This window comes from Pelodiscus sinensis, chromosome 12, assembly GCF_049634645.1.
Source record: "Pelodiscus sinensis isolate JC-2024 chromosome 12, ASM4963464v1, whole genome shotgun sequence".
Lineage (NCBI taxonomy): Eukaryota > Metazoa > Chordata > Testudines > Trionychidae > Pelodiscus > Pelodiscus sinensis.
Genome location: NC_134722.1, coordinates 15,450,582 through 15,478,574, shown reverse-complemented (window position 1 = coordinate 15,478,574; position 27,993 = coordinate 15,450,582). Strand labels below are relative to the sequence as shown.

Genomic DNA, 27,993 nt, shown 5'->3' with positions numbered 1-27,993 from the left:
CTCAAAACTTCAGAAAAAAAAGCAGTGCCAAAAAAAAATCCTTCCTCTTGAGGTCATAATGGGAAATGAACGATAAGCAGCTGACAATATCACACCTGCTTTAAATACCTTGCTTTCTTGTAGAGAAAATGACTGAATTCACAAGGCAAGGGACACTGTTAGGAGTACTGCATGAAATAGATCGACATAGTAGTTCAAAGCTCTAGTAAGTGAGTCTGCATTGTATAAATAATTGTGTTTTGAAAGAATATACTGTATGTATTGTCCTCTTAGTTTATGATTGTCATTTCCTTGGTGCCGTTTCAACATGAATGAAGGGCAAGATTGTCAGACAAGTTTTGACCCTGCTAGATAAAAATACACTGATGACTGTTATAATACTAGAACTTTTGTACTGTGAAAATATTTTGACCATCAAGGACTTAAAAAAGCCATCCTTTAGTCAATGGTGGCTTTGTAAAAAAAATGCTGGTGACTTGTTGCAGCTCAAACATAAAGGTAATTGTCCGCAAGACATTACGGCCAATCTAGCTACCCTTCTGGGTCCTTGAGCACCCCATTTGAGGCCTGCCAAATATAATGACCATTTACAATGTGAAATAAAGAAAACTAGGGAAGAATTATGGCACAGACCTATATGAGTTAAGATAAATTGGGAGCAAAATCTCTTGCACAGCAGATCTAATCCTGCTCCAACTGCAGTTAATGAGCATTTTGCCATTGATTTTTTGCTTCAGTGAGAGTTAAATAAGGCCCAATCTCAATATCCCAGTGCAATAAAGCATGTATTTTTTCAAAGATGCTACAATAGCATAACTTTGATCATTTTGGGCTTAACTAATCCATGCACCTCATAATTCACACTCAGATATTACACTGTTTTGTCTGTTCTCAACAGACACCTAGGGTATGTCTAGACTACATGGCTCCGTTGATGGAGCCATGTAGATGAGGTTTCAAAACATAGGGAAATGAAGTGGTGATTTAAACAATTGCTGCTTCATTTACATCAAAATGGCTGCTGCGCTGTGCCGATCAGCTGTTTGGCGGCACAATGCAGTAGTCTGGACGCTCTGCGGTCAACAAGGGAAGCCTTTGACCACCCGGTTATGCCTCGTGGAATGAGGTTTTCCGGGATGGTCAACAAGGGCAAGAGTGTCCAGACTATCGCGCTGTGCTGCCAAACTGCTGATCGTCACAGCGTGGCAGCTATTTTGATGTAAATGAAGCGGTGATTATTTAAATCGCTGCTTCATTTCCCTTTTTCGAGTACACTAATGTACATGGCTCTGTCGATGGAGCCATGTAGTTTAGACGTACCCCTAAAAGCAAAGAGCTAGAGTGAAGTTTCTTTTTACTGGGCCTTTAGTCCTTTTTCTTTACAAATATAAAGAGTTCAGTCTCACTCCTACTGGAGTTAATGACAAAACAACAAAATAACTGAAGAGAGTTGGCAGTTGTTCAAAGGGACATTATTAAGGACCCAAAAGCAAACTATTCCACTGTGTAGGAAAGATAGAAAGTATGGCAAGAGACCACCTTGGTTTAACCAACAGATCTTACATGATCTAAAAATCATAAAGGATGTTTAGAAGTACAATTAGAAAAAGAACAGGTTAAAAAGTTCTTAGAAAAGTTAGATGCTTCCTAGTCACCAGGGCCTGAAGAAATGCATCCTAGAATACTCAAGAGAAGGTATCTGAGTCTTTAACTATCATCTTTGAAAAAGTCATAGAAGTCGGGTGAGATTCCAGAAGGCTGGAAAAGGACAAATATAGTGCCCATCTTAAAAAAGGGAAAGAACAACCCAGGAAAGTACAACCAGTTAGTCTAACTTCTATGGCAGGGAAGTTAATGGAGAAAGTAATTAAGGAATTCATCTGAAAACATCTGAAAGATAATAAGGTGATAGGTAACAGCCAGCATAGATTTGCAAAGAACAAATCATATCAAACCAATCTGATAGCTTTCTTTGATAAGATAACAAGTCTTGTGGCTAGGGGAAAGGTGGTGGACATAGTATACATAGACTTTAGTAAAGCATTTGATACGGTCTTACAATACCTTCTTATTAATAAACTAGGGAAATATAAACTAGATGGAAATATAAACTAGGGAAATAAACTAGGGAAATAAACTAGGGAAATATAAACCTATGAAGCTAGGCTTCATGAACTGGGCTTGTTTAGTTTGGAAAAAAGAAGATTAAGGGGGGACATGATAGCGGTTTTCAAATATCTAAAAGGTTGTCACAAGGAGGAAGGAGAAAATTTGTTCCTCTTGGTTTCTGAGGACAGGACAAGGAGTAATGGGCTTAAAGTGCAGCAGGGGAGGTTTAGATTGGACATTAGGAAAAAATTCCTAACTGTCAGGGTGGTCAAATATTGGAATAAATTGCCAAGGGAAGTGGTGGAATCTCCCTCTCTGGAGATATTTAAGAACAGGTTAGATAGACATCTGTCAGGGATGGTGTAGACGGAGCTTGGTCCTGCCTTGAGGGTGGGGGGCTGGACTCGATGAACTCTTGAGGTCACTTCCAGTCCTATGATTCTATGATTCTATGGGGTTATTATAAGAGGGGGGTGCATAACTGGCTGGACAACAATTTTCAGAGAGTACAGCCTCTCCCCGAGTTATGAACAAGTCACGGACCAAACACTTGGCTGTAACTCGATCTCTTTGTAACTCAGGGTATGTCTACACTACAAAGTTAATTCGAACTAACAGACGTTAGTTTGAATTAACTTTAATAGGCGCTACACTAGCGCTCCACTAGTTCGAACTTAATTCGAACTAGTGGAGCACTTAGTTCGAACTAGGTAAACCTCATTCTACGAGGACTAAGCCTAGTTCAAACTTACTAGTTCGAATTAAGGGGTGTGTAGCCTCTTAATTCGAACTAGTGGGGGGCTAGCCCTCCCCAGCTTTCCCTGGTGGCCACTCTGGCTAACACCAGGGAAACTCTATTGCCCCCCTCCCGGCCCCGGACCCCTTAAAGGGGCACGGTCTGGCTACGGTGCCCATGCCAGGTGCAAGCCTGCCAGCACCCAGCTAGCAGACCCTGCACCTGGCACGTCTCGAGCCAGCAACCCGATGCCCTCCAGCCCTCCCCCTCTTCCCGGACCAGGCTGGCAGCTCCCGGGAGCTTGCCTGGGACCGCAAGAGGCGGGCACCCGCCTGGTCTAGTGCGGACATCGTGGATCTCGTCCACGACCTCCGCACTAGGCACAGGAAAGTGGCCATCTAGGGCAGGAGAGCTGCCAGCCTGGCCACCCAGGAGCAGGTGTGCATGAAAATCAAGGAGGTCCACTGAGACCCCCGACCCTGAGCCCTGAGCTTACAATGGCCATCCTGGGTCAGACCAAAGGTCCATCTAGCCCAGTAGCCTGTCTGCCGACAGCAGCCAACCCTAGGGACCCTGGAGGGGATGGACCGAAGACAGTGACCAAGCAATTTGTCTCGTGCCATCCCTCTCCAGCCTTCCACAAACTTTGGGCAGGGTCACCACTCCTACTCCCTAGCTAATACCACTCCATGGACCCAACCTCCATGACTTTATCTCACTTCTCTTTAAACTCTGTTCTAGTTGTAGCCTTCACAGCCTCCTGCAGCAAGGAGTTCTACAGGTTGACTCTTTGCTTTGTGAAGAACAACTTTCTGTTACTAGTTTGAAGCCTGCTACCCATTCCTTTCCTTTGGTGTCCTCTAGTCCTTCTATTATGGGAACTAATTAAGAACTTTTCTTGATGCATCCTCTCTACCCCACTCATGCTTTTAGAGACCTCTATCTTATCCCCCCTCAGTCTCCTCTTTTCTAAACTGAAAAGTCCCAGTCTCTTTAGCCTCTCTTCATATGGGACCTGTTCCAAACCTCTGATCATTTTAGTTGCCCTCCCCTCTCCCATCTCCTTTTCCCAGTCTCCCTGAGTTTTGTTCAATAAAGAGAGATTCTATTTTTGACCACACATTTTCTTTATTTTGTACATCAGGAAGGGGGGCTAGGGAAGGGTAAGTGGAAGGAGATGAGGGAGGAATGGGGTACGAGCCCTCGATGGGGAGGACTGGGCTGGCTCTGCGGGCTTCTGGGGGTGGAACCTCTCCTGCAGCCCCCCAATTGCCCCCGCTCCCCAGATGGCAACCTGCGGCAAGTGCAGTCGGTCTGATGGCCGAGTGGTGTGATGTGCCCAGTGTGGGTACTCCAGGCAATCCAAGCTAGGACTGCTTTGCAAGCGGGGCACCCCTGAGAACTGGCTGTCCAGGGTGGGGGTCGGGTCCCTTTAAGCACAGCCCTCGGCTAGCCTGAGGCAGCAGCTCCACGGTCTAAGTCCTCATCTGATGCCCTGCCGGCACTGCTTCCGGCCATCCTTAACCCCGGTTCAGGGTCCACTTAATGTGGACATGCTAGTTCGAATTAGCAAAACGCTAATTCGAACTAGTTTTTTAGACTGGATCCGTTAGTTCGAATTAGCGCTGTAGTGTAGAGTTACCCTCAGACCCCACTGAGGTATGTAGCGACTGCGCTGTTCGTAAGTTGGGGACTGTTCCATGGGAGCTTTGGTCATAAATGCGAACGATCATAACTCGACCGTTCGCAACTCAGGGACCGGCTGTCGTTATTAATTGTTCACAATCATGCTAGAAGGGCATAACAAATGGGGTACTGCAGGGGTCTGTTTTGGGACTGGTTCTGTTCAATATCTTCATCAATGATTTAGATGACGACATAGAGAGTTCGCAAGTGGTTAAACACTGGAGTAAATTGTCTAGGGAGGTTGTGGAATCTCCATCTCTGGAGACATTTAAGAACAGGTTGGATAGACATCTATCTGGGATAGATGTGAGGGCAGGGGACTGGCCTTGATGATCTCTTGAGGTCCCTTCCAGTTCTAATATTCTATAGTTCTATGATAGAATGTCCATTTATATAAATAGGAGCAGCAAGCCCATGAAAAGCATGGTCACATGTCTGCCATTTATCATTCACGTTTAAAATTAAAACTATATTGCACTTGACAAAAACAAATACCTTCCCTAAAGCCTGACTGTGTTTATTAGCAATCAGATAGTGGTCAATCCATGTGAGAATGTTAAAAGGATTATGGGGATGGTGCCTTCATCCTCTTCATATACCTATGTAAAGGTCTACTTATGTAAAGGTCTGACTTCTAGAAGTACATGGGATGAGCATGGATAGATTAACATCTACCACTAGCCTCAAGAAAATTGGTAGAGTGCAGTGGAGTCATGACACTGCCACATGTTGTTTACAGGACAGATGGCCAGACATAATATAAGAAAAGCCATATTAGGTCAGACCAAAAGTCCATGTAGTCCAGTATTAGGTCTTCTGATGATGGCCAATGTTTGGTGCCTCGGAGGGAATGAACCAAACAGGAAATCAAAGTGATCCATCTGCCTATCCTGCCTCATATCTATTGACTTTATCTAGTTCTTTTTTAACCTAGTAATAGTCTTGCCCTTCACAACATCTCCTGGCAAAGAGCTTCACCAGTTGACTGTGCTTTGTATAAAAAAGAATGTACCCTTTGTTTATTTTAAAACTGCTTCCTATTAATTTAATTTTGTGCCCCTTAGTTCCTGTATTATGAGAAGGAGTTAATAATATTTTGTTATTTGCTTTTCTACACCAGTTATTGTTTTTTAGACCTCTGTCATATCCCCCCTTAGTAGTCTCTTTTCCAAGCTGAAAAGTTCCAATCTTATAAATCTCTCATCATACAGATATTGGTCCATATCCCTCATCATTTTTGTTCCCTTTTCTGAACCTTTTCCAATTCCAATACACCTTTTTTTTGACATGGGACAACTACATCAACATGCAGTATTCAAAATGTGGAAATATCATCAATTTATGCAGTGAAATATTATATTTTCTGTCTTATCTACTTTTTGATGATTTTCAACATTCTGTTCGCTTTTTTGGCTGCCACTGCACATTAAGAGGATGTTTTCAGAAAGCTATCCACAATGACTCCAGAATTTTTCCTGAGTGGTAACAGCACTGAGTGGTAATTTTTCCTGAGTGGTAATCTAGACCCCTTTATTTTATATATATAACTGGGATAATGTTTTTCAATATGCATTACTTTGCATTTATCAACTTTAAATTTCATCGGTCATTTTGTTGCCCAGTCACCCCGTTTTGTGACATTCCTTTTAAGCTCTTCACAATCCGCTTTGGATGTAAGTATCTTGAGTAGTTTTGTATCATCTACATATTTTGCCACCTCACTGTTTATCCCTTTTTCCAGATCATTTATGAATATGTTGAACAGGACTAAATCCTGGACAGACCCATGGGGATATTATTATTTACCTTTTTTCATTCTAACTGCTTACTTTACCTAAGAGCCTTTGGCGAGGCACCTTGTCAAAGGCTTTCTGAAAATTTAAGTACACTATATCCACTGGATCCCTTCTTTTACATACTGCTTGACCTACTAAAAAAATTCTACTAGATTGATAATGCATGATTTCCCTTAACAAAAAACATTGACTCTCTTCCCCCCCCTCAAGATTATGCTTCTCTCTTTGTCCTGACACTTTTTTTTTTGTATTACAGTTTCAACCAGTGCACCCAGAACTGAAATCAGGCTTACTGGCTCATAATTCCAGGGATCGTTCTGGAGCCCTTTGTAAAAATTGATGTCACTTTAGCTATCCTCCAGTCACTTGATACAGAAGCTGATTTCAATTATAGGTTACAAATCATGGTTGCTCGTTCTTCAATTTACCATCTGAGTACCTGCAGAAATTTTGGGTGAATACCATCTGGTGACTTATTACTGCTTAATTTATCAATTTATTCTGAAACCTTCTCTACTGACGCCTCAAACTGGGACAGTTCAAGTTGGCTTCTAAAAAGAATGTCTCAGGTTTTGGAATCTCACTCACATCCTCAACTATGAACACAGATGCAAAGAATTAATTTAGTTTCTCCACAATTGCCTTATCATCCTTGAGAGCTCCCTTAGCATCTTGACTGTCCAGTGGCTCCATTCTAACTCACTCTTCCCTTTGAAGTCCCAGGCTATAGCTAAACTACATTCCTCATCTGAAAGAGAAATGTAAATGAGCCCGATTGGAAATGCAATGAAGCGCAGATTTACAAATCTTACGCTTCATTTGCATAATCGTGTGAGTGCGCTTTTTCAAAAAAGGGTTTTTCAAAAAAGAAACTGCAGTTTAGACGGGGTTCTTTTGAAAATAAAATCCTTTTTCGAAAGAACATGTACTCCTCATTTTTTCATGAATACAGGTTCTTTTGAAAAAGGGGTTGTTTTTTTCTAAAGAACCCCATCCAGACTGCGATTTCTTTTTCGAAAAACCCTTTTTTGAAAAAGCGCACTCACGCAATTATGCAAATGAAGCGTGAGATTTGTAAATCCATGCTTCATTTACATTTTCGATTGGGCTCATTTGCATTCCTCTTTTAGCAGAGGAATGTAGTTTAGTTGTGCCCCTAGAGAGCCCACCTGAGTTCAGATAGGCAGGATTCCCCCAAAACTCATCAGTTTCCCTCTGACTGAGCAAACATTTCCTTCTTCATGCAAATATTTTGACTGAATTTATGTGAAAATAATCCAAGACCCCAAATAAATCACTTCCTGCCCTTTTATAACCTTCTGGTCCCTTTGCCAGGTGACATTTGGAGTATAATTTTCAGATGATCCAAGACCAATACCGGGTGGCAATGGGTCCCCTGAAAAACAAATTTTATTTGGTTGTAACCAGCCTATTGTTGACGATGTTTGTATTTGAATAGATGACCATCCAAATTTAACACAATTCTATTATCAAAACTGAATTTTAATATAACATGGAGTTGAAGGGACATCAAAGATAGCAAAATGGAGTTTGAAATTTGTTAAAGTGATCAACAATTAATATCAAACAGAATTTTTAAAAAGTTGTACGCACAGAACTCCCAAATCATTATAATGCTACGGAAGCTAATGGATCCCTCTAGTTTCCTTATTTTCAATAAGTTAAGGCATTGTGGAAGATTTGGGAACCAAAATTATGTTTTGCCTAGTATAGTTCCCCTCCTCTCCATATGGCAGTGCCTCTACATACTACCTAATGGGATGTTACATTAAGCATAGAGTGAATGTCAGACACAATCAGACCTTGTTAGACAGTGCTGAGATTGTCTGAAAGATTTTAGTGGCAGTCAGCTTTAAAATGGATATGCACTTCTGATAATGATCTAATATTTATACAGTGACTTTCATCCAGAAAGATACCAACGTGCTTTAAAAGAGCTCAGAAATTCAATAAAAGGAACATTTCACCAGTGAAAATGCAGCTAAATATTGTGGCACATCTTCATTTGTGGAGGGTGGGTTTGAAGACAAAAAGCACAACAGCCATAACACACACGGCTACTGTTAGTATCATGAATGATCTTTCTCATCATGGCTGTGTCTAGACTGGCAAGTTTTTCCAACTTGCCAGCTGTCTACACTGGCCGCCTGAATTTCTGCAAAAGCACTGACGATCTCATGTAAGATTGTCAGTGCTTTTGAGGAAATACTATGCTGCTCCTGTTCGGGCAAAAGTCTTTTTCCGAAAGACTTTTGCACAAAAGGGCCAATGTAGACAGCACAGTACTGTTTTCCGCAAAAAAGCCCCAATCGCGAAAATGACGATCAGGGCTTTTTTGCGGAAAACCGCGTCTAGGTTGGCCACGGACGCTTTTCCACAAAAAGTGCTTTTGCGGAAAAGCATCCTGCCAATCTAGACATGCTTTTCCGAAAATGCTTTTAATGGAAAAGTTTTCCGTTAAAAGCATTTTCGGAAAATCATGCCAGTGTAGACGTAGCCCATGTGTGATCATCTTGACTCCAACTGTGTCATAGATTGGTGTCACAGAGTCACTGCTCAAAGGGTCATGTCAGAAGTCTCTAAAGGGGAAAATTCTCTCTTCATGGGATTTTGTAGGGCAGAATTTGAAACACACTATTTGGCTTCCATTAAAACAACTTCTTATCTCAGAAAGGAATATTTCAAGAAAAGTTGTTATGTATCAATAGAAGGCCCACATTAAAAAAAAAAGCCCAATTGAAGGGCAAATGAACTAATTATTACTGTGAATTCCCCTAAAAATCAGGTGTTACACAATTTAGACATCCAGCTGTCAGTTTGTCCATGTAAGTACTACATGTGAGTACAAAGCTCTAATGTCTGCACACACAAACATAGATGACCAACTGTGCATGTATTTTTGTGTGGAAAAGTAAAATCCTATTTAAAATTATTTGGCCCCCAATTATCTTCATATTAGGTCTTAAATATATGTTCAGAAATACATATAAGGCATGAAACACAAAGCCATTTTGAATAAATCCTTCTCCATTGTATGCAATTCAAGAGATAATGCCTTTTTTCCCCTCTTTTCCATTTTATTTTCTACTTCATGCAAATCTTTTAACTGAATTTATTAGATAAACCAATAGATGTCTCTCAAACTGAATTTTACCTGATTAAAAATAATCTAACCTGTAAGTATAAAACTTTAAATATGAGCATAATAATAAAGTACTAAGTGACAAGCAGAATTTATATACATGACAGCCATTAAGCTATTCATACTTATCTAGTCAAACCACTACTAGTCTACTAGTTTATTAGAGTGATATTCTGAAATCATCAGAGAGAAGGAAAGAGAGAGCAAGAAAGACAAGAAATGAAACCTTTTATGAATCTTGACGCTGTCATTAATTTTAAATAGCTTTTCTACTTTTCTCAAAAAGCCTTACAGGAGTAAAAACAATTTTGCAAGTGATTTTAACAATGTATGTTGCATGGCACATAAAAAAGAGAAAGAGAGAGAGTTAGGGCAAAATTCTGCTCTCATGTTAATAGAGTGGAAAGTGAGTCTGATTTTCTGTACTCTTTAAAGACACCAATATCTCAGTAAGCAAAATTCTGGCTTTGGACATCAACATGCAAATGCTTCTGGGCCCATGGCAGTTGTACAGTGATATCCATGGACACAGTTTGGCCTACTGACATTAAAGCATATTGGGACTGCAAAAAAAAAAAATCAAGATGACATTCATCATTGAGCTCCAAGGGCAAAATTTGACCTTGACCAGAGATCATTAGCAGTGACTAAAATAGCATGTGAAAGTCTGAGCAAAATTATCCTTCTCAAGCTCTACTTTAGATTTCCATTAGAGGTGCTGCAGTGTGTGACAGAGATCAATAACGCACATTGGAGATGAGAATTTTGACTTTGCATCATATTAAAAAGCACAATTCAAATGGGGAATGTAAACTCAAATGCTACAAACAGAATTGGGTTTATCCCATGTTTTAAGAAAATGCTTATAGTGACTAGATCTATTTATTTTATAAAACTGGTGTCACAACACTCCTGTTACTTTTGCTTCCTTTCTAATTAAAGGTGTCTCGTTAGAGAGCTAGCAATCGGTTCCGATCCTTCTCATACTTAAATCAGTGGAGTTTTGAAAGTATATCCAAGTGGGAAAAGGCTCAGACTCAAAATCCCATGTGATCCCTCCAGAACTGCCTGGCTTCTCAACTGGAGTATACAATTATGGCTTCATACTGAGGTAAATAAAATTATAATGATGTATAACAGCTGAGAGTCTTGTATATATTTTACAGTGGTTCCAAATTTTAAGTTGCAATCTCTCTCCAACCAAAAAAAGATAAAAATTTTAAAAAAATCAACACTGAAAAGTATTTTTTAGAGAAATCTCAAGAAATGTGGTGTTTAATTTAAATTAAACATTATGACATTTTGTAATTGTGAGGTCTTTTTCTTTAATCCCTCCTTTTTCCTTTTCTCATCTCCCCTTCTCTCCACCAAATTCAATACAAGTAATTCTATCCATATCTGGTTTGCCTTTTTACACTTTGCCATTTTCTTTTTCCTGCCAGAACCCTGTAATTTTTCAACTTCTTAAAAATGGGGATGAGGAACCTAATGTGCATGTCATTTATATTATTTCATTTGGGGAGGAATAAAAGGAGAAAGCAGACCAAATTTATCAACATATTGAAGTGTTTAAAAAAATTAAACAATATTAAAGGAAGGAAGACTAATTCAATTCTGAAACCTATGTGTAGTCGGCAAGAGTAAGTCTCAGGTCTGACACTGGGTCCCCAAAGTACAAAGGATGCTACACAGGTATCTGTCAAATACAAACAGTTTATTTCTTGACAGCTAACAGCTGTGCCCCATAACTGGAAGAACAATATAACAAAAAAGTGGCATATCTTACATCCCTTCCTGCAAGCCTGGGACCCTGGGTAGGCTGCAGACAAAGTGGGAGGTTGTCTCATCTTCTGAAGTGCCGGTACCCAAAGCCCATCGGTGAGGTCCGATTTGCTAGGCTCTGAGACAGCCTTAAACACAATTTTCCTGCCTTGTTTGGCAGTTTGGAAATTTCTAGTGCTTGCTCATTAGTGCTGATGTAGGGCTTAGCTGTTAGTTATTGATCTGGTTCTGATCTGGATCTTCTTGTCCTTTGGCCCTGTTTACGTGATCAGTACATTAGGGAAAACAGAATTGTTTATGCGTTCTTGCTCTTTACCATTATCTCATACTTGTTCTTGCTATACTGGCAACAATGCTTATCTTAAGTGGCATATGTTCCCAAAGACTTGCTTCTGGCTCATCAGATATAGGGAAAAGGGAAAGGGGGGAAAGAATGCAGACCTCACCACTCCTAAACTAATACGTACAAAGTTCTTCCATAATTGACTACTACACTATGACATGGAAACAACTTCAACATTTGAATATTTTTCACTCAATCATCTCTTCCATTTTGCATCCAGCTTTGCATTTAAGAAAAGTGCTTTAATGCTTAATAGTTCCATGTATGGGAACATTCAAAATATGAAAAAGATAGTTATATCCTGGTAGTCATCTATTCATTTTGTCAGAAATCATGATTTTTACCAGACTATATTACTATATTTCAAGATGACTATAAATGTTTGGAAGCTTCATCACCTGTATATTTTCTTTGTGAATGAGTGAGTTGTTTTGCTTTTCCTATTCTGATGCAAGCCTGGAGAATAAGAGGAAAGCTCTACTTTTATAATGCCACATGAATTTCAAGCTCTTGATCCAAATGTATTTAAACGATGTAATGTTATTATTATGTGTGAAAAATATCTCCCACATTTCCCCTGTTTCTTTTTGCTGGGGTCTTTTACAGCTCAAAAATAGCCAGGATTATCTCTCTGCCAACATCTTTAGTTCATCTCAGTGTTCTGAGAGATAAGATTAGAGGCCTTGATCCGGCTGCTGTTAGAACAAGACCTCAATCTCTCACTGTCTCTATTTAATCAGGTTCCTATTTTAGCTGCCACAAAGCTGTCAACAAAAGAAAATAAGCTATCCCCCATTAAGGGGTTAAATTGGCTTTCACAGTGTGCGAATGCTCTTCAGAGCAAAATTCCACTTGCACCCTCCATCAGGCAAATTACTTCTGACTTTTAATTTATTTCTCTAGGAAATGGAAAGGTATGGCATAACCAAAGTCAATAGGGAATACAGAATGAGGTGTAATCAGCCTGCTCACCAATTCAGAGCTCTCTTCCCTGTCAGCTTTAATAGATTCTCAGACCATACAATTTATAGAATGCATGACATGTCCTTTCTGGTCTGCGTTTTATTTTGGACTTGTCTAGTTAATGGCCCCAACAAGTGACAACTGATGTTTGTTTGATGTAATGGTGCCTGTGAGACATATATGTTACCCAACTCATTTTTGGACAGTCTTTGACCACTATGGACAGTAACAGATTTGGACTTCAGTTTTATTGTCCTGCCAAGTATGAATTTTTATAGCAGCCTGATCTGCATTAAGTATGGTGATATCTTTTATGTTCATCAATTTCAGCTTCACCGGATGGCAAATTAAAAATATACGCTTTATGACTTTAACCATATCTATTTTTAGCATGGATGAAAGTGCAATCTGACAACATATTACAACCAACGCTGCTTTTTTTCCACTTATATTGAAGACACTTGTAGTATATTTACTGAAATGGACACTTTTCAGACTTGTTTTCATTCTTTTTTCCTCTGTTGTTTCAGTTTTTACCATTTCTGTCAGGGCCTGATCCAAATCCCATAGGAGTCAATGCAAAGGCTATCATGGTATCATTGAGTTTCAGATCAGGTGAGTCCACGTTCTTCTTCCTGGCTATCCTTTCAGGGTATGTCTACACCACTGCTGAGACCAGGAGCTAACTCAAGCAAAGCTGGTGAGTTAAAAATATGAGTGTGGATATTGCAACATGGGCAGGGAGGCAGGGAGGCTTAGTGAAATACCCAAGTTTGGACCCAGGTGGCTTGGTGGGCTTGTCCTGGGGCAGTTAACTTGTGTTTCTACTCATGCAACAACCACACTGATATTTTTAGCATACTTGCTTGAGCAGAACTAATGTGTGTCTAGTGCGAGGCATATGCCCAACTGCAACTTAGAAATTACCTGCATGGTCCAATTATGTTTTTTTAATGTTTGCTTAGACGTAACTGTGGAGAATTTGGATTCTGAATTTAGGCACCACCATAATTCTTAGCAGATAATGTTATCACCAATCACCAAAGAGATTATTCATTACCAGGTGGTCCCTGATTGAAAAGATAGGAGGTGGTCCTATTAAATATTCAAAATGTTAGCTATTGCCAAAGGAAAAAAGGTCTGACATCAGCAGCTTTCAAATAGCTGCAATAAGTCTGCATCAGATCAGTTTTCAAACATGAAGGAAAAGGAATGAGTGAGTGTTGTTTTCACTAAGCAAAAAGGATATATATCCTCTGTCTCTCCAAATTATATTACATTTCTGGGGTTTTGAATGAGAACTACTCTCCTCTTGAGTATTACTGTAGGACATCTGCTACCTTGCTGCTAACATCTGTCCATTTATGATCATTTAGACTTAGGCATAATTTTGTCCTTAATAGCTTTCCCCAAATATCTCTCCTTATTTTTTACCTCTGATAATCTGTATTTTGTATTCCAAACAGTAAAATTGCCCATTTTCAGCTAATTATAGCTGACAACTCCTCATTACTGAAATAGGAATGGATTTGGAGTCAGAAGTACCTATTTTTTTCTACCTATTACCTCTTCCCTAGCCTGAATTATATAAGAATTAATCAAAGATACATGAAAGGTCTCAGAAGTGCATCAAAAAATCAAAGTGTGTGTGTGTGTGTTTATGTTTCTATGAATACTAACACTTTAAAAGGAAAGACTCTTGTAGCTGTATTGAAGTATGGATTGCACCCCCTATCAAATTACCATCCGTATTATTAATTTTATCTTCTCATAATCCTGCAATTCATGTTTTTTAACATAATGGTTATCTAAGATAAAGTGCATGTGCTTATCAACAATAGGCACCAACAAACCAAGTGTACCAAGAATCATCACCATCACCAACCAACAACTGCAAAACAAACACAAATCTATTGTTCCGACAGTGCATGAAAATGCACATTTTCAATAGCTTCTCATTTTTAACACAATGGTTATCAACGATAAAGTGCATGCGCTTATCATCAATAGACACCATTCTGAGCATTCTTGAAGCCCTGTTTGCAAATCCAATGCTAAATGATACAAGTGCCTAAAATTGCAGCCTTAAATATTGTTTTCCATAGCACTTATGAAAACTCATAGAAATAAAGCCACTTTCATGCAACAAGGTATGTTAAAAGCACATTTTGGAAAAACTGTGAAGGGCCTGAAGTAACCAAATATTGTTCCCCAACATTGCAAGATGTAAAGTGCTCAAACATGTCTTTGAAGGACTGGGTGCATTTCATTGATAATCAGGTTCAATTTAGAGTATGTATCTCTTTAGAAGAATCATTGGAAAGTTCATTAACAAGTTGGCATAACAAGGCCTACTGAATCAATTAGAAGGTTCCATGTGCTTTGGATGGGCCCCAGAACGAGGATATAAAAACATGTATCTAGAAGGTTTTACCTCAAATGTATCATTCTACTAATAATTTCAGGATAAAAAGTAAAACACCACACCAGTGTAAACAAGATTTATTTTATATTACAATCACTCGCACTATTAATGCAAACACACGACTGTCCTGCAATTCTAGCATGACTGATTTCAGCAAATGCTTGTCATCTCTGTCTACAAAGTGTCAGAAATTTACATCTTCTTCTTCATCCTGTCAGTGTGAATAAATGAGATGAGTGGACAACTACTATCAAAACATGGCCTAAATCCAGGGTGCAGAAGTCCTGGGACTTTAGGGCATGTTGCTCATCCAATAGCCTAGCTTAACATAAGATCATAAGAATGGCCATACTGGGTCAGACCAAAGGTCCATCTAGCCCAATATCCTGTCTTCTGACAGTGGCCAGTACCAGGTGCCCCAGAAGGGGCAATTTGATCAAGCAATTTTTTTCCTGCCATCCTTCTCCAGTCTTTGACAAACAGAGGCCAGGGGCACCATTCCTTACCCCCTATCTAATATCCTTTTATGGCCCTAACCTCCATGAATGTATCTAGCTATTTCTTAAACTCTGTTATAGTCCTAGACTTCACAGCCTCATCTGGCAAGGAGTTCCACAGGTTGACTGTGTGCTGTGTGAAGAACAACTTTCTTTTATTAGTTTTAAACCTGCTACCTATTAATTTCATTTGGTGTCTTCTAGTTCTTATATTATGAGAACAAGAAAATAACTTTTCTTTATTCACCCTCTCCACACCACTCATGCTTTTATATACTTCTATTATATCACCCCTCAGTCACCTTTTTCCTAAACTGAAAAGTCCCAGTCTCTTTAGCTTCTCCTCATATGGGACCTGTTCCAAGCCCCTAATCATTTTAGTTGCTTTTTTCTGAACCTTTTCTAATGCCAAAATATCTTTTTTGAGGTGGGGAGACCACATCTGTACACAATATTCAAGATGTGGGTGTGCTATAGTTTTATATAGGGGCAGTAAGATATTCTTTGTCTTATTTTCTATCCCTTTTTTAATAATTCCTAGCATCCTATTGGCTTTTTTGACTGCTGCTGCACACTGCGTGGACGTTTTCAGAGAACTATCCACATAACTCCAAGATCTCTTTCCTGATTAGTTGTAGCTAAATTAGCCCCCATCATATTGTATGTACAGTAGGGGTTATTTTTTCCAATGTTCATTACTTTACACTTATCCACATTAAATTTCATTTGCCATTTTGTTGTCCAGTCACTCAGTTTGGTGAGATCTTTTTGAAGTTCTTAACAGTCTGCTCTGGTGTTGACTATCTTGAACAGTTTAGTATAATCCGCAAACTTTGCCACCTCACTGCTCACCCCTTTCTCTAGATTGTTTATGAATACATTGAAAAGGATTGGTCCTAAGACTGACCCTTGGGGAACACCGCTATTCTGAAAATTTACCATTTATTCCTACCCATTGTTTCCTGTCTTTTAACCAGTTCTCAATCCATGAAAGGATCTTCCTTTTTATCCCATGACAACCTAATTTACACAAGAGCCTTTGGTGAGGAACCTTGTCAAAGGCTTTCTGGAAATCTAAGTATACTATACCTACTGGATCCCCCTTGTCCACTTGTTTGTTAACCCCTTCAAAGAACTCTAATAGATTAGTAAGGTATGATTTCCCTTTACAGAAACCATGTTGACTTTTGCCCAACAAATTATGTTCTTCTACGTGTCTAACAATTTTATTCTTTACTATTGTTTCGACTAATTTGCCCAGTACTGATCTTAGACTTACTGACCTATAATTTCCAGGGTTGCTTCTAGAGCCCTTTTTAAATATTGGAGTTTTGTTAGCTGTCTTCCAGTCCTTGGGTACAGAAGCTGATTTAAAGGATAGGTTATAAACCACAGTTAACAGTTCTGCAATTTCACATTTGACTTCTTTCAGAATCCTTGGGTGAAAGCCATCTGGTCCCGGTGATTTGTTACTGTTAAGTTTTTCTATTTGTTCCAAAACCTCCTCTAATGACACTTCACTCTGGGACAGTTCCTCAAATTCATCATCCACAAAGGACTGTGCAGGTTTGGGAATCTCCCTAACATCCTCAGCCATGAAGACTGAAGCAAAGAAATCATTTAGTCTCTCTGCAATGGCTTTATCGTCCTCGATTGCTTCTTTTGTATCTCAATTGTCCAGGAACCCCACTGGTTTATTAGCAGGCTTCCTGCTTCTAATGTACTTAAAAAACATTTTGCTATTATTTCTTGAGTTTTTGGCTAGCTAATCCTCAAAATCTTTTTTTTTTTTTTTTTTACTTTTCCTATTACATTTTTACGCTTAATTTGGCAGTGTTTATGTTCCTTTCTATTTACCTCACTAGGATTGGACTTCCACTTTTTAAAAGTTGCCTTTTTATCTCTCTCTGCTTTTTTTACATGGTTGTTAAGCCCCGGTGGCTCTTTTTTAGGTCTCTTACTAAGTTTTTTAATTTGGGGTATACATTTAAGTTGGGCCTGTATTATGGTGTCTTTGAGAAGTGTCCAAGCAGCTTGCAGGGATTTTATTTTAGTCACTCTACCTTTTAATTTCTGTTTAACTAACCTCCTCATTTTTGTGTAATTCCCCTTTTTTAAATTAAATGCCAGAGTGTTGGACTGCTGAGGTGTTCTTCCCACCACAGGAATGTTAAATGTTATTATTTTATGGTCACTATTCCCAAGTGGTCCTGTAATAGTTACCTCCTGGACTAGATCCTGCGCTCCACTCAGGACTAAATTGAGAATTGCCTCTCCCTTTGTGGGTTCCTGTAGCAGCTGCTCCAAGAAGCAGTCATTTAAGGCATCGAGAAATTTTACCTCTGCATCTCGTCCTGAGGTGACATGTACCCAGTCAATATGGGGATAATTGAAATCCCCCATTATTATTGAGTTTTCTCTTTTGATAGACTCTCTAATCTCCCTTGGCATTTCAATGTCACTGTCACAGTCCGGCTACGTCTACATTGGCCCCTTCTCTGGAAGAGGCATGTTAATTTCAAACTTCCATCTCAACTACAGATTGTGCTAGGGTTCCATGGTCTAGAGAGAAAGTCATAATTCTACTCTACACAGGGCTTGCTCATGTAGGGGGAGGGCAAAAATGGCAGTTGCCCTTGGTCCTGGCAATTCAAAAGGGCTCCTGGTTGCTACTCCTACTGTGACAGCAGTGGCACCCAGAGCCAGAGTGCCAGGTGGCATGCTCCATATGGTGCTGTGGGCTGGCTTTCATAGCCCCACCCCTTCCACCTGAGGTACCACCCCAACCTAGAGTGTGGAGCTGCTAGGGTTGTCAGGTGTCTGGTATCTGCGGCCTCTGTCCGGTAAAAAAAAAAAAAGAAAGAAAGAAAGAAAATACTGTTTTTCTTGGATGGAAGTTCACTTTGGACATTCCTTCCCTGCTGCATCTGGCAGGATTGGGGGTGGAGGAGTGGGGAATGCTGAGATTTAAAGGCGCAGGACTTTTGTGCAGTTTTTTGTTTTTGTTTTTGTTTTTTTGCTCAACAAGTTTGGTCTCTTTGCTCAACTATTTTTTTCCCCGCCATGTTTGGTATTTTTTGTGAAAGTATCTGGCAACCCTAGGAGCTGCCCTCCCCTCCCATCTTGCCCTAAGTCTACACAAGGATGATCCAAAAAGCAGAATGCCTTCTCCAGGAACATTGGGGGCCTTAGCATACACCAACTTTCAACACATGACTTCCTAGTAACATCAGCCCAGGTAGCAGAATGAAGACATCTGATGTAAAAGGGACCCTTTGATTTCAGCAGTGACTCATTAGCCCTTTGGACTTCTCAAACAAAGCTTTGTTTTGATGCATCAAGGCCTAGAACCGTGAGTACAAAAAACCGAATGTAGGTTATTATGTTGAGCCAGCTGCCAACACATACAACTTATGACAATGCACACATTTGTTTATGGGACACTGGTCTTAAACGTCTGCTGTTCTTTGCTAATTATAGACACAACAGTCACTATGCATCAGCCTCACCTCTGATAGAAAAAGCCTGCTCCATAAGAGGGACAGCAGAAAATTAGATCTTCATTTAGGCATCCACCCACCGAATCCAGGGAAATGGGGATAAGAGCAATACATTCATTTCCTGGAAGTGCCAAAGGAGATCAGGACAAAAGAAATAAAGTGCCATCTCAAGTGCTTACTAGTCATGTCATTGTAAAAGCAGAGAAAAGACTCTGAAGATCGAGTCCCCACCTGGTGTAAATGAGTAAAATTCTCTGAAATGGATCTAAGCCTATTTCTATGAGCCGAGGATCTGACCCTAAGACATTTAAAGGGATTTTCTTTAAAAAATCCTGCTGTAGAGTATGGAATAATTCCTGGCCAATGTGTATATATAAATAGGATTTGTAGAAATTAATGACTATATAATATATTTTAAAGTTGTGTGATTTCTGACAACTTGGTCTATTTGTTTTACATTCATGGCTTGCATGTTTGGAACCAGCCCATATCATCTAACTGTGTTTCTTCACAAGCACCAGTAGGTGTCTCTCCTGTGTACTTTCCAATGTGCACAAAGCTTTCTGTTTCCCTGGACTGACTGTACATATCTTCCTGCAACTGTTAAACTCTTGAAGGCACACATACGATCCCATGATTAATTCAGTATCTTCCTTTTTTCCCCAGGGTGCTTTTTGTGGTTGTTTAGTGCACTAACTTGTAGCAGTTTGACAGCATTCAAGTTTAATCTCAGCACCACCAGTAAGGCTAACATTTCAATTCTATGTACTGGTACAATTTGTTCACAATTCCAAAGGGCAGCACAAAGGAAAGTAATTTTGCCTGGTAATAAGATAAGTATACATTGAATTGAGGAAGGAAAAGCAAAATAAAGCCAGATTATCTCGCAAAGGCAGTGGCTAGTCCCTAATGCTAATTTAAGCTTCCATCAATAGGCAGCTGCCACAACATTACACTTCAGTATTGATTCCAAGTGAACATAGCAAGTGATATTCTGAATCACCCAAAGGGAATGCACAGCCGGTATCAGGAAGGGTCATGCTAAGAATTCAAACTCTCCCCCTATCCACAGTAAATGCAATATAAAGGAGCCAAACAGTCAAAGAAAGATAAAATAACCATCTTAACTACCTATAAATAACATGCAAGTCCTGGCTACATATACAGGCTCTGGTGGCTTCTGAAACAAGTGTGGGCTACCGGATGGCTCACAAACTATTTAAAGGGATGTTATCCATTTTCATACAAGGCCTAATACATATGGACCTTGAAACATTTTTTTCCCTAAATTCTGTCAGCCATATTTAAGTCCATGGGCAAGATACTAATATAGCAATTATCTCCCAAGTTTTTTATTTTTATTTAAGCACCTAGGGAAGGAATATGGCAATGATATTTTTTTGTGATTGAGAACAACACAGATGTCTCACAACAACACACAAGAGGAATCATTGCATAGGACCAAATATTCAAGAGATATCAGGGACAGATTGTGACCTGCTCATCAACCACATTCAGGGACCGATTTTCAGGGACCGATTTTCAAAGGAAACCAACTGGCTTCTTTGGGCATGTATGTTATGGCTAGATATTTACATGTTTTCAGAATCTACCTGCTACCTTTTCTGACATGGCCAGTTTCTAAAGATTGTCAGCATCCAGTGTACTGAACTCTTGAAAATCTGAGTTTATGTGGGAGCTGAGCATGTTTGAAAATCCAGCCCATAGTCTTTTGCCTCCTGGCTACAAATCTTTTCATTGTCTCAGTCCTCGGAGGAATCAGGAGAATTACAATGCATTTTTAAAGTTGTTAAACTTCAGTGAAAAGTGTTTTGTTAAGTGGAAACATAAAGTAGATTAACTCAGGCAACACAATGGTTTGTTGCTATCGGAGGCACGTTCCAACTTTAAATATTATTGATTATCAAAGAATGATGAAAGCCCAGGGTAACTGAAGTCTCAATAACAAAGCAAATGAATTACTGATCATAACACTGCAACTTAATTTCAGCTTGACACATAGAAAAAATAAGTAAGCCTCATAATATACATCACCAGTAAAACTAAAACAGAAAACACAATTGAATAGAAATGCTCAGTGATTACTGGTCATTAGAGTCTAGCAGCGCTCAGCCATTCCAGCAATTGCTGTAGACATTTTTGTGATGATCACAAGACCTGGTGTTGAACATTTTACTCCTGTGGGCTATTATTTGGCATTTACAGAATCAGAGAATTGTAGGAATCTTGAGAGCTTTCTTAGTCCAACCCTCTGCATTCTAGCTCAACTGGACTGATAGTGCTCTAAACTTTCTGAATCTCTACAGCCTGAATCTCCATAGTGCATCTGGTCAAAAAATATATGGGAAGAGATGGAACAGCAATAGAAATCCTTGATTACTCTCCCAACCCACATACTTCCTCCATGTCTCACACTTAGGGAGGTGTTTGTGCAGTGGTACTGGAACAATTTTCAGGAGAGTGCTGAGCTATGCCTTTCCCCTCGCCTTACTCTGTCTGCACTCCTTACTGCCCCAGGCTGGGGCCACAGCTGAGAGCAAGAATGTGAGGATGATTTTGTAGGAGCTCCACCAGAAGCTAAGCCGTGGATCGGCCTCACACAAAATTTCCCATCATGCATTTTTGCCATGAAGAGGTCTGGAAGTTGAGATCTAACACTGACTGCAACTCAGAGGTCTCTCCAATAACAGGCCTGCCAGGTGAGGGAGGAAAGGGGGAAGGGGTAGCTGTTGGTAGGACCTGGTGATTTAAACGGTGGCAGTGACAAGCGGCCAGAGCCTTGGGATCTTTAAATCACTGCCAGAGCATTGCATGGTGTGCTGCAGGCAGTGTTAAGGGAGTATGGTGCAGCGTGCTCCAAGTGGCACTGAGAGCTAGCTGTCCCCTCCCCTTCTGTCCAAGAACCTATCCCTTTCCAAGAACACAGAGCTGGGGGGTCTTTACCTTGCCTTGCGGCTCAGAAAGGCTGTCAGCCCCCTGTCCAGTACTCATGCCATACGAGGGCTAAACAAAGAAACATAAAAAGGAAAGGATGATTAGCTATGGCAACATGTCTCTGGAGAACAGGCAAGAGAAATGGGAAGGAAGAGGTGCCACTAGGATCTCCCCTGAGTTCAGATAGGCAGGGAGGAAATGAGGTAACAGCAGGATGTAGATGGAGCTGTGTGGTATCTCTGAAGCCAGGTTGTGTTACAGAGGGTACCACAACTCGGGTGGGAGAGGGAAGGAAGCAGTGATAGGAGACCCTGCAGTATAGGAGGAAGGTAGGGGAATGGAGGTCATCCTGGGGAGAGGAAGGGAAAGAAGGAGAGAATGATGGAGCAGGGAGTCAGAGAAATTAGGCTAGGAGGAGAATAGGAAGGATCTGAAATGGTTCGCAGTCTTAGCACTTATTTTGGGCCCCACTGCCACAGTTACTATCCACCTGGCAACTACTGTTTAAAAATATAAGTAAAAAAAAAATAAAACCCACTTTCTACCAGCGACAGGTCTGACCAGTTCAAGACTACATACCTTTCTACATGCATGATACTTCAGTCAAGCATGTGCAATTCGGTTCCACACAAAAGTAACTGGATGAAATTTGTTGGCTTGTGTTGTACAGGAAGTCAGACTACATGATCAAATGACCTATCCTGCCCTTAAATCAATTAATCTAAATCCAAAATGACTTCTCAGGCCAGTGGTTGCCATGGGCCAAACTCAAAGTACACCTAACCAGGGAAAGTTTAGCTTGAGATCAGAATCTGAAGCAGAATCCATAGCAGAGCCCATTTCAGATAAAATTGCTGGCTTCACAAGGAAAACTGGGGTGTTTCACTGGTTCTTTCAGCTTCTGCTGAATTGCCTTGTAACGAAGGAGCTCTCTTCTGGGATAACTCTAGAGCCAATAAGGAGCACCAATTTTCCTCTGCCCCTCTCTTCCCTGACACCACTTCTCCTTTTCCCATTCAACTCACTTCTTCACTACTATTTGCAAGTTTCTAAGAGCCACTGCCAGCATTTCCTACCTCTTCAGCCTGGTCGCTGCTGTTCTGCTTCCTTTTTACTTGCAAAAACCATTCCCTCCCCTCTCAGTCAGGAACCTCTCAGCACTTGCTGCAGAGAAGCTGTTTCTGAGAGTCAGCTCAGCAGGGGAAAGCCAGGCTGATGGCAGCAGAAGGAAGGATGAACTGTCAGGGGCAATTTTAAGCTGAGCAATGCCTGGCAAAAAGAGAAGCAGATACATACGGAAGTCCAGTTTGTACTCCATTTCCAAGGGCAAGCTGGCAACCAGCCTCAATGAAAAAACAAAGAACTGTGCTGGTTAAACACCAGCTGGATGCCAGAACAAGGAGGGGGCATCTGCTCCTCCTTGTCTCCCTTCCCTTTCCCAGGGTGAATTTACATTTCAGCTGCTTCCCTTAATCTTCATGCGCAGCTAGGAATCTAAACAACAACTGAAAGCAAAAACATGTAGGGAAATAAGAAGCACTCTTCAAGCCCTTAATTTCCCTCCCCCCTACCCTGAAAAAAAGGGGAAGATAGTGTCATCTTCCAAAGTAATAGATTCACCAGCTTTCCTGCAGTACCTGCAGCGATGGAGACAATGCAGATTAACCATACTTATAAATCGAATCTCTTGCATAGGTAACATTTCTGATGTATGTCTCTAATCTTCAAAAGCCAAACTGCAGGGAAGGAGACAAAGTATATATTGGAGGAAGTCATAACAGATGTGTTCACTTCTAAAAAAGAATGTACAACATGTGCTGAGAAATAAAAGCAACATTTGGCGACATAAAATATCTTGGCATCTGTGTTAGATTTGTAACCGCGGTAAAATATTGATATGGCTGATGAAGCTGAAATTCTGTGTTCCTCTGTCTCTGCATGAGTATGCCTTGAAAGAGGGGCTCCTCTCAATTCCAAGGGATTGTATGTGTTTAAGATATTTTTAAAGCATTTTTGTATCACTGTGCCTGATGAAGCAGAAACAAAGACAAGAACTGTACTGTACATCACAGGCTACATCCTGGTTGACTCATTTCATTCAAAACATATTCATCATTCTTATCCTCATTCTTAATTAATTCTAGTTTTTAAATTGGTAAAAATAGGGATGTGTGCCTAGGTTATTCTTAATTATCAACACACAATATTTCTTTTTATATTCAAAATTGGTGCCATCTGTGAAACACAGATCCCAGTCTAGGTTTGGATTGCACATGTCTCTAAAGTCCAGAAGTCAAATCTGATACACACACGAGTTGAAAATATACTTATTGTGGATGTATATCAGAGGACTGAATTTAGTTGCAAAAGTTTTGGTTCACACTCATCTCAGAACTGAAGTTCAGCCTACTCTTTGGGCACAAAAAAAATTTGGGTGGAAATTCACTGGGCTCTTCCATGGCATTTAATTACTTCTGCTCCTAGTCAGAAGCAGAGCTGGCATACAAAAATGAAAAATAATGTGCATTACCATGGTCTTAATCTTCATTTCAGAGCCAGCTTGATTATTTCTCAGTCTACTGGCAAACCAGTTTTGGACACTTCCCTCCTATTCTCCCCACTTCCTCTATCTAAGCAACCAATTCCAGTCCTTCCATAAACCACCCCTGTATGGAGGTAGGATTTTGGAAAGGGCCTAGGAGATAATTACATAGGATATTCTTCAAACGTTTCTTTTTTATATATAAAACTGTATAAATGTTTTATATATAAAACTGTGCACTTTGCAAGGAGTAGAGAATTAGGTTCCCACAGCCTTCTCATGATTTTGAGTACCCTGCCTATTTGTTATTCTCGGTTCCAGTGATCGGTTTTTATGACAGTATACCATTTTCTTCCTCCCATAGGGAATTTTTTTTTCCTTTTATTTCTTTAGTTTTCTAGCTTACAGTTACAGGGTGTTCTACTCACCTCAGGAGTGCCTTCTTCTGGCTGAGTTTATGAATTACCTCTGCCAGCTTGATACCTCTTCTGGCAGTTGCTTGCCCTACTTCTCTTGCAGTCTCATTCTCTTGGGACTTGGTTGTTACTGCTTCATATCTTGGCCCTCCAGTTAGATCACTGTAGTTCTTCCCATCTGCAGAGGTAAGCAGGGCATGTATCTGGGTCTTTCAGGCAATCTGCCCTGTCATAGCCCTTTAATGATACCATTTCACTAATGGTTAGTAAGGGAGCCCATGCTGAGCTTTGCCTTAGTGACTCTACAACAAGCAGTCACAATATGCATAATCCTAAACCTTATTGTTGTATCCATTAGCTACTTCCTACCTTGCCTTCTCTCACCCTGATGAGAGAGACTACAGCCTCTCTCTGCATCCTCTTCTTTCTACTCTCAGCTCCTAGGCTTTAAATAGGTTTCTCCTAATCCTGTCCAGCTGAGCTTTATCATTAATTAGTCCTCCTTGCTCCCTGGCTCATCTTCCAGGTACAGTCTAGGTGGTTAATTGGTCCATCCAGCTACCTTAGTCTCTTGTGTGGTGTGGACACTCCATCACACTTCCCAAATCAGAGAAGCCTTGGTCTATGGATTTTGCTGGCCAAAAAGCTTATTATGCTGTGGTTATGTTGCGTACCCGTGTACAATACTTCACAACATGTGTGTGAAAGGATTTTTTTTGCTATTCTAGCCACATCTACCCACACACTGTCTCATTAGAAAAAAAAGAGAGGAAACTATTAGCAACCTGGGGCAAACATGTAAAACTTATAATGCAACCCTGCAGTCATCCTTGGAAACAAGTCAAAAGTTAGGAAGGAATTGGTAGCTAGCACTGTGACTAGAAACATTACTTGCAGTGGCAACCTAAATGTAACATAATTCCTGTAATATACACAGTTAGTACCAAGTCCAATTTAAAGTTTCCTGCCTTGCTGTCAGACAAAGCCATGCTGTTATTGTAATGAGTCCACTGGTTTGTGGTTCTAGTTTTTATTTTTGTGCTCAAGATGAGTCTGTTAGCTGCTTTAAGATCTTTGAAAGATGTGTTAACAGCCCCCATGAAGAGCTGAATGGTAGGAAACAGGAGGGAAAGCAAGATGACCATACCTTCTGCTATGGTACTGTACATATTGATTCTATTCCAGATACTAGCTACAAAAACATAGATGAGAATTTTAAAATATTGAGCCATCATAGAAATGACCCAAATCTTTAATTCAAAGACTAAGTTTTACAAAACAGAACTGCCTTGAATACCTAGAAAAAAGGGACAAGCAATTTATCACTCTTCACTTGCCCACTGCCAAAGAATTGCCCCTGTAAATTGGTAGTAGAAGAGTTTAGGAAATAGTTTATTCTTTCTTCAGAATCCATGCCCCGTGTGATGAGTGTGCTGGATGCCATCCGGATATTGCTGGCAAATAGTTGGTCAGACACTGCTGGGTTGAAAGAAATTCTTCCTGGCCCTAAATGTTCAAAGTTTCAAGTAACTCATATAACTGATTTGCCAGCAAATTATTCACGATTCATTTCATTTACTCAGAAAGGTGGTTTAATGGCTAAACTTTTCAATTATTAGGAGAATGATGCTAGATGTTTTTATAGAATCTTTATCTCAATGTTTCTCTAGTACAACTGTACATACCCTTTTATGCTTATATACACATCAAACTTAATTATTGTACCCACAGGGAGAACGTAATCGCTTATACCTTGGATATCAGTATGGATTTTAACAGACCATACATCATTTCTCACTTATGCTAAGGAGCTGATTCAAACCCGGTGAGTTCGCAGCTTTGAATCAAGAGCTTTTCCATTTACTTCATTGGACTTTGGATCAGGCCCTAACCCCACTTTAGAAAACATCAGAAATATAAAAAAGCCAGCAACCAGGGAACAGGATTCTTTTAAACATGTTCTTTAAGAACAATAAATAATCTGTTAATACCTGAATAGAAAATTCATATATATTAATAATGATAAAATAAAAAGAATAAAAAGGAAAAGTAACGTGAGTTCATTCTTCATTAAATATTGCCACTGACCAAACGGCTTTGTTCTTCCTTCTGCAGAAGCTGAAATGGCACTCTCTGATTCATGTACAGCACAAACAGCTCCAGTCACTATAAGATTATGTTAATATGAATAACAACGACAATCATGATATTAAAGCGAAAAGCAAAAGTGTGACTTAAAGCTGGACAGAAGAACAATATGTCTGGGAAAATATAGCTAAGGGACTGAAAATCTGACAGCAATCTATGGCCTGTGTTCAGGAGGTCAGCCTCGAATATTAGCATGGACCCTTCTGGCCTACAAATTTATTTTGTGGAGGTGCAAGGAATAGAAGCCTCCACTGCAAAGTGTAATTACGTTATAGACTTACACATTGGTTGAAAAGAAAGCAACAGTGATTCTCTAAGAAAAAGACACAGCAATTGCCCTAATAGGCACAAAAGAAATAGATGCTTAAGTGCTGGAGATGTAAGTCTACATGCCCCTATGGCAACAAACACACATTGTGCTTTGGGGGCCTTTACTGCTATGCATGTCCAGTTCTTTATCTCATCTCTCAAAAGCTGTTTATATTAGGAGTGTCTTAGCAAAAGACAATTTAGAATAATTAAACTATAATATGCCATTAGGTAACAGACATGTAGTGCTTAGGCTCCATGGATGTGTGCCTATCCATGAAGTAGAGCATATAAATGTTGTCTATGAAAATAGCATTAGAGAGGCAATGTGGTCTAGCGGACAGAGCACTAGACTTACAGCCATTATATTCTGCTCCTATCCCCAAGTCTGCCACTGGTCTCCTTGGTGCCCTTCAAGAAGTCAGTTCCATCTGTATCTGCTTCAGTTCTCCCACTTACAAAGTGGGGATAATGGTAAATCCCTCTTTTGCAAAGCATTTGAGATCTATAGAAGAAAGGTGCTATGTAAGAGCTAGGTTTTAGCAGTAGCATTTCCCCCAGAGGACACATTTGTTATTTAGTTGTATTTAACAGGGTTACACTACAGTTAATTGGCATAAAGT

At 40.0% G+C, this 27,993-nt stretch overlaps 1 long non-coding RNA gene across 1 annotated transcript; it reads left to right on the top strand.

Moving 5' to 3' along the window:
* Positions 1-82: 82 nt before the first annotated feature.
* Positions 83-26,839, top strand: LOC112546871 (uncharacterized). The gene is made up of 4 exons (XR_003090585.2): positions 83-205; positions 10,433-10,601; positions 13,109-13,193; positions 26,645-26,839. It is a non-coding gene; the product is annotated as an uncharacterized LOC112546871 (long non-coding RNA).
* The last annotated feature ends 1,154 nt before the right edge of the window (positions 26,840-27,993 follow it).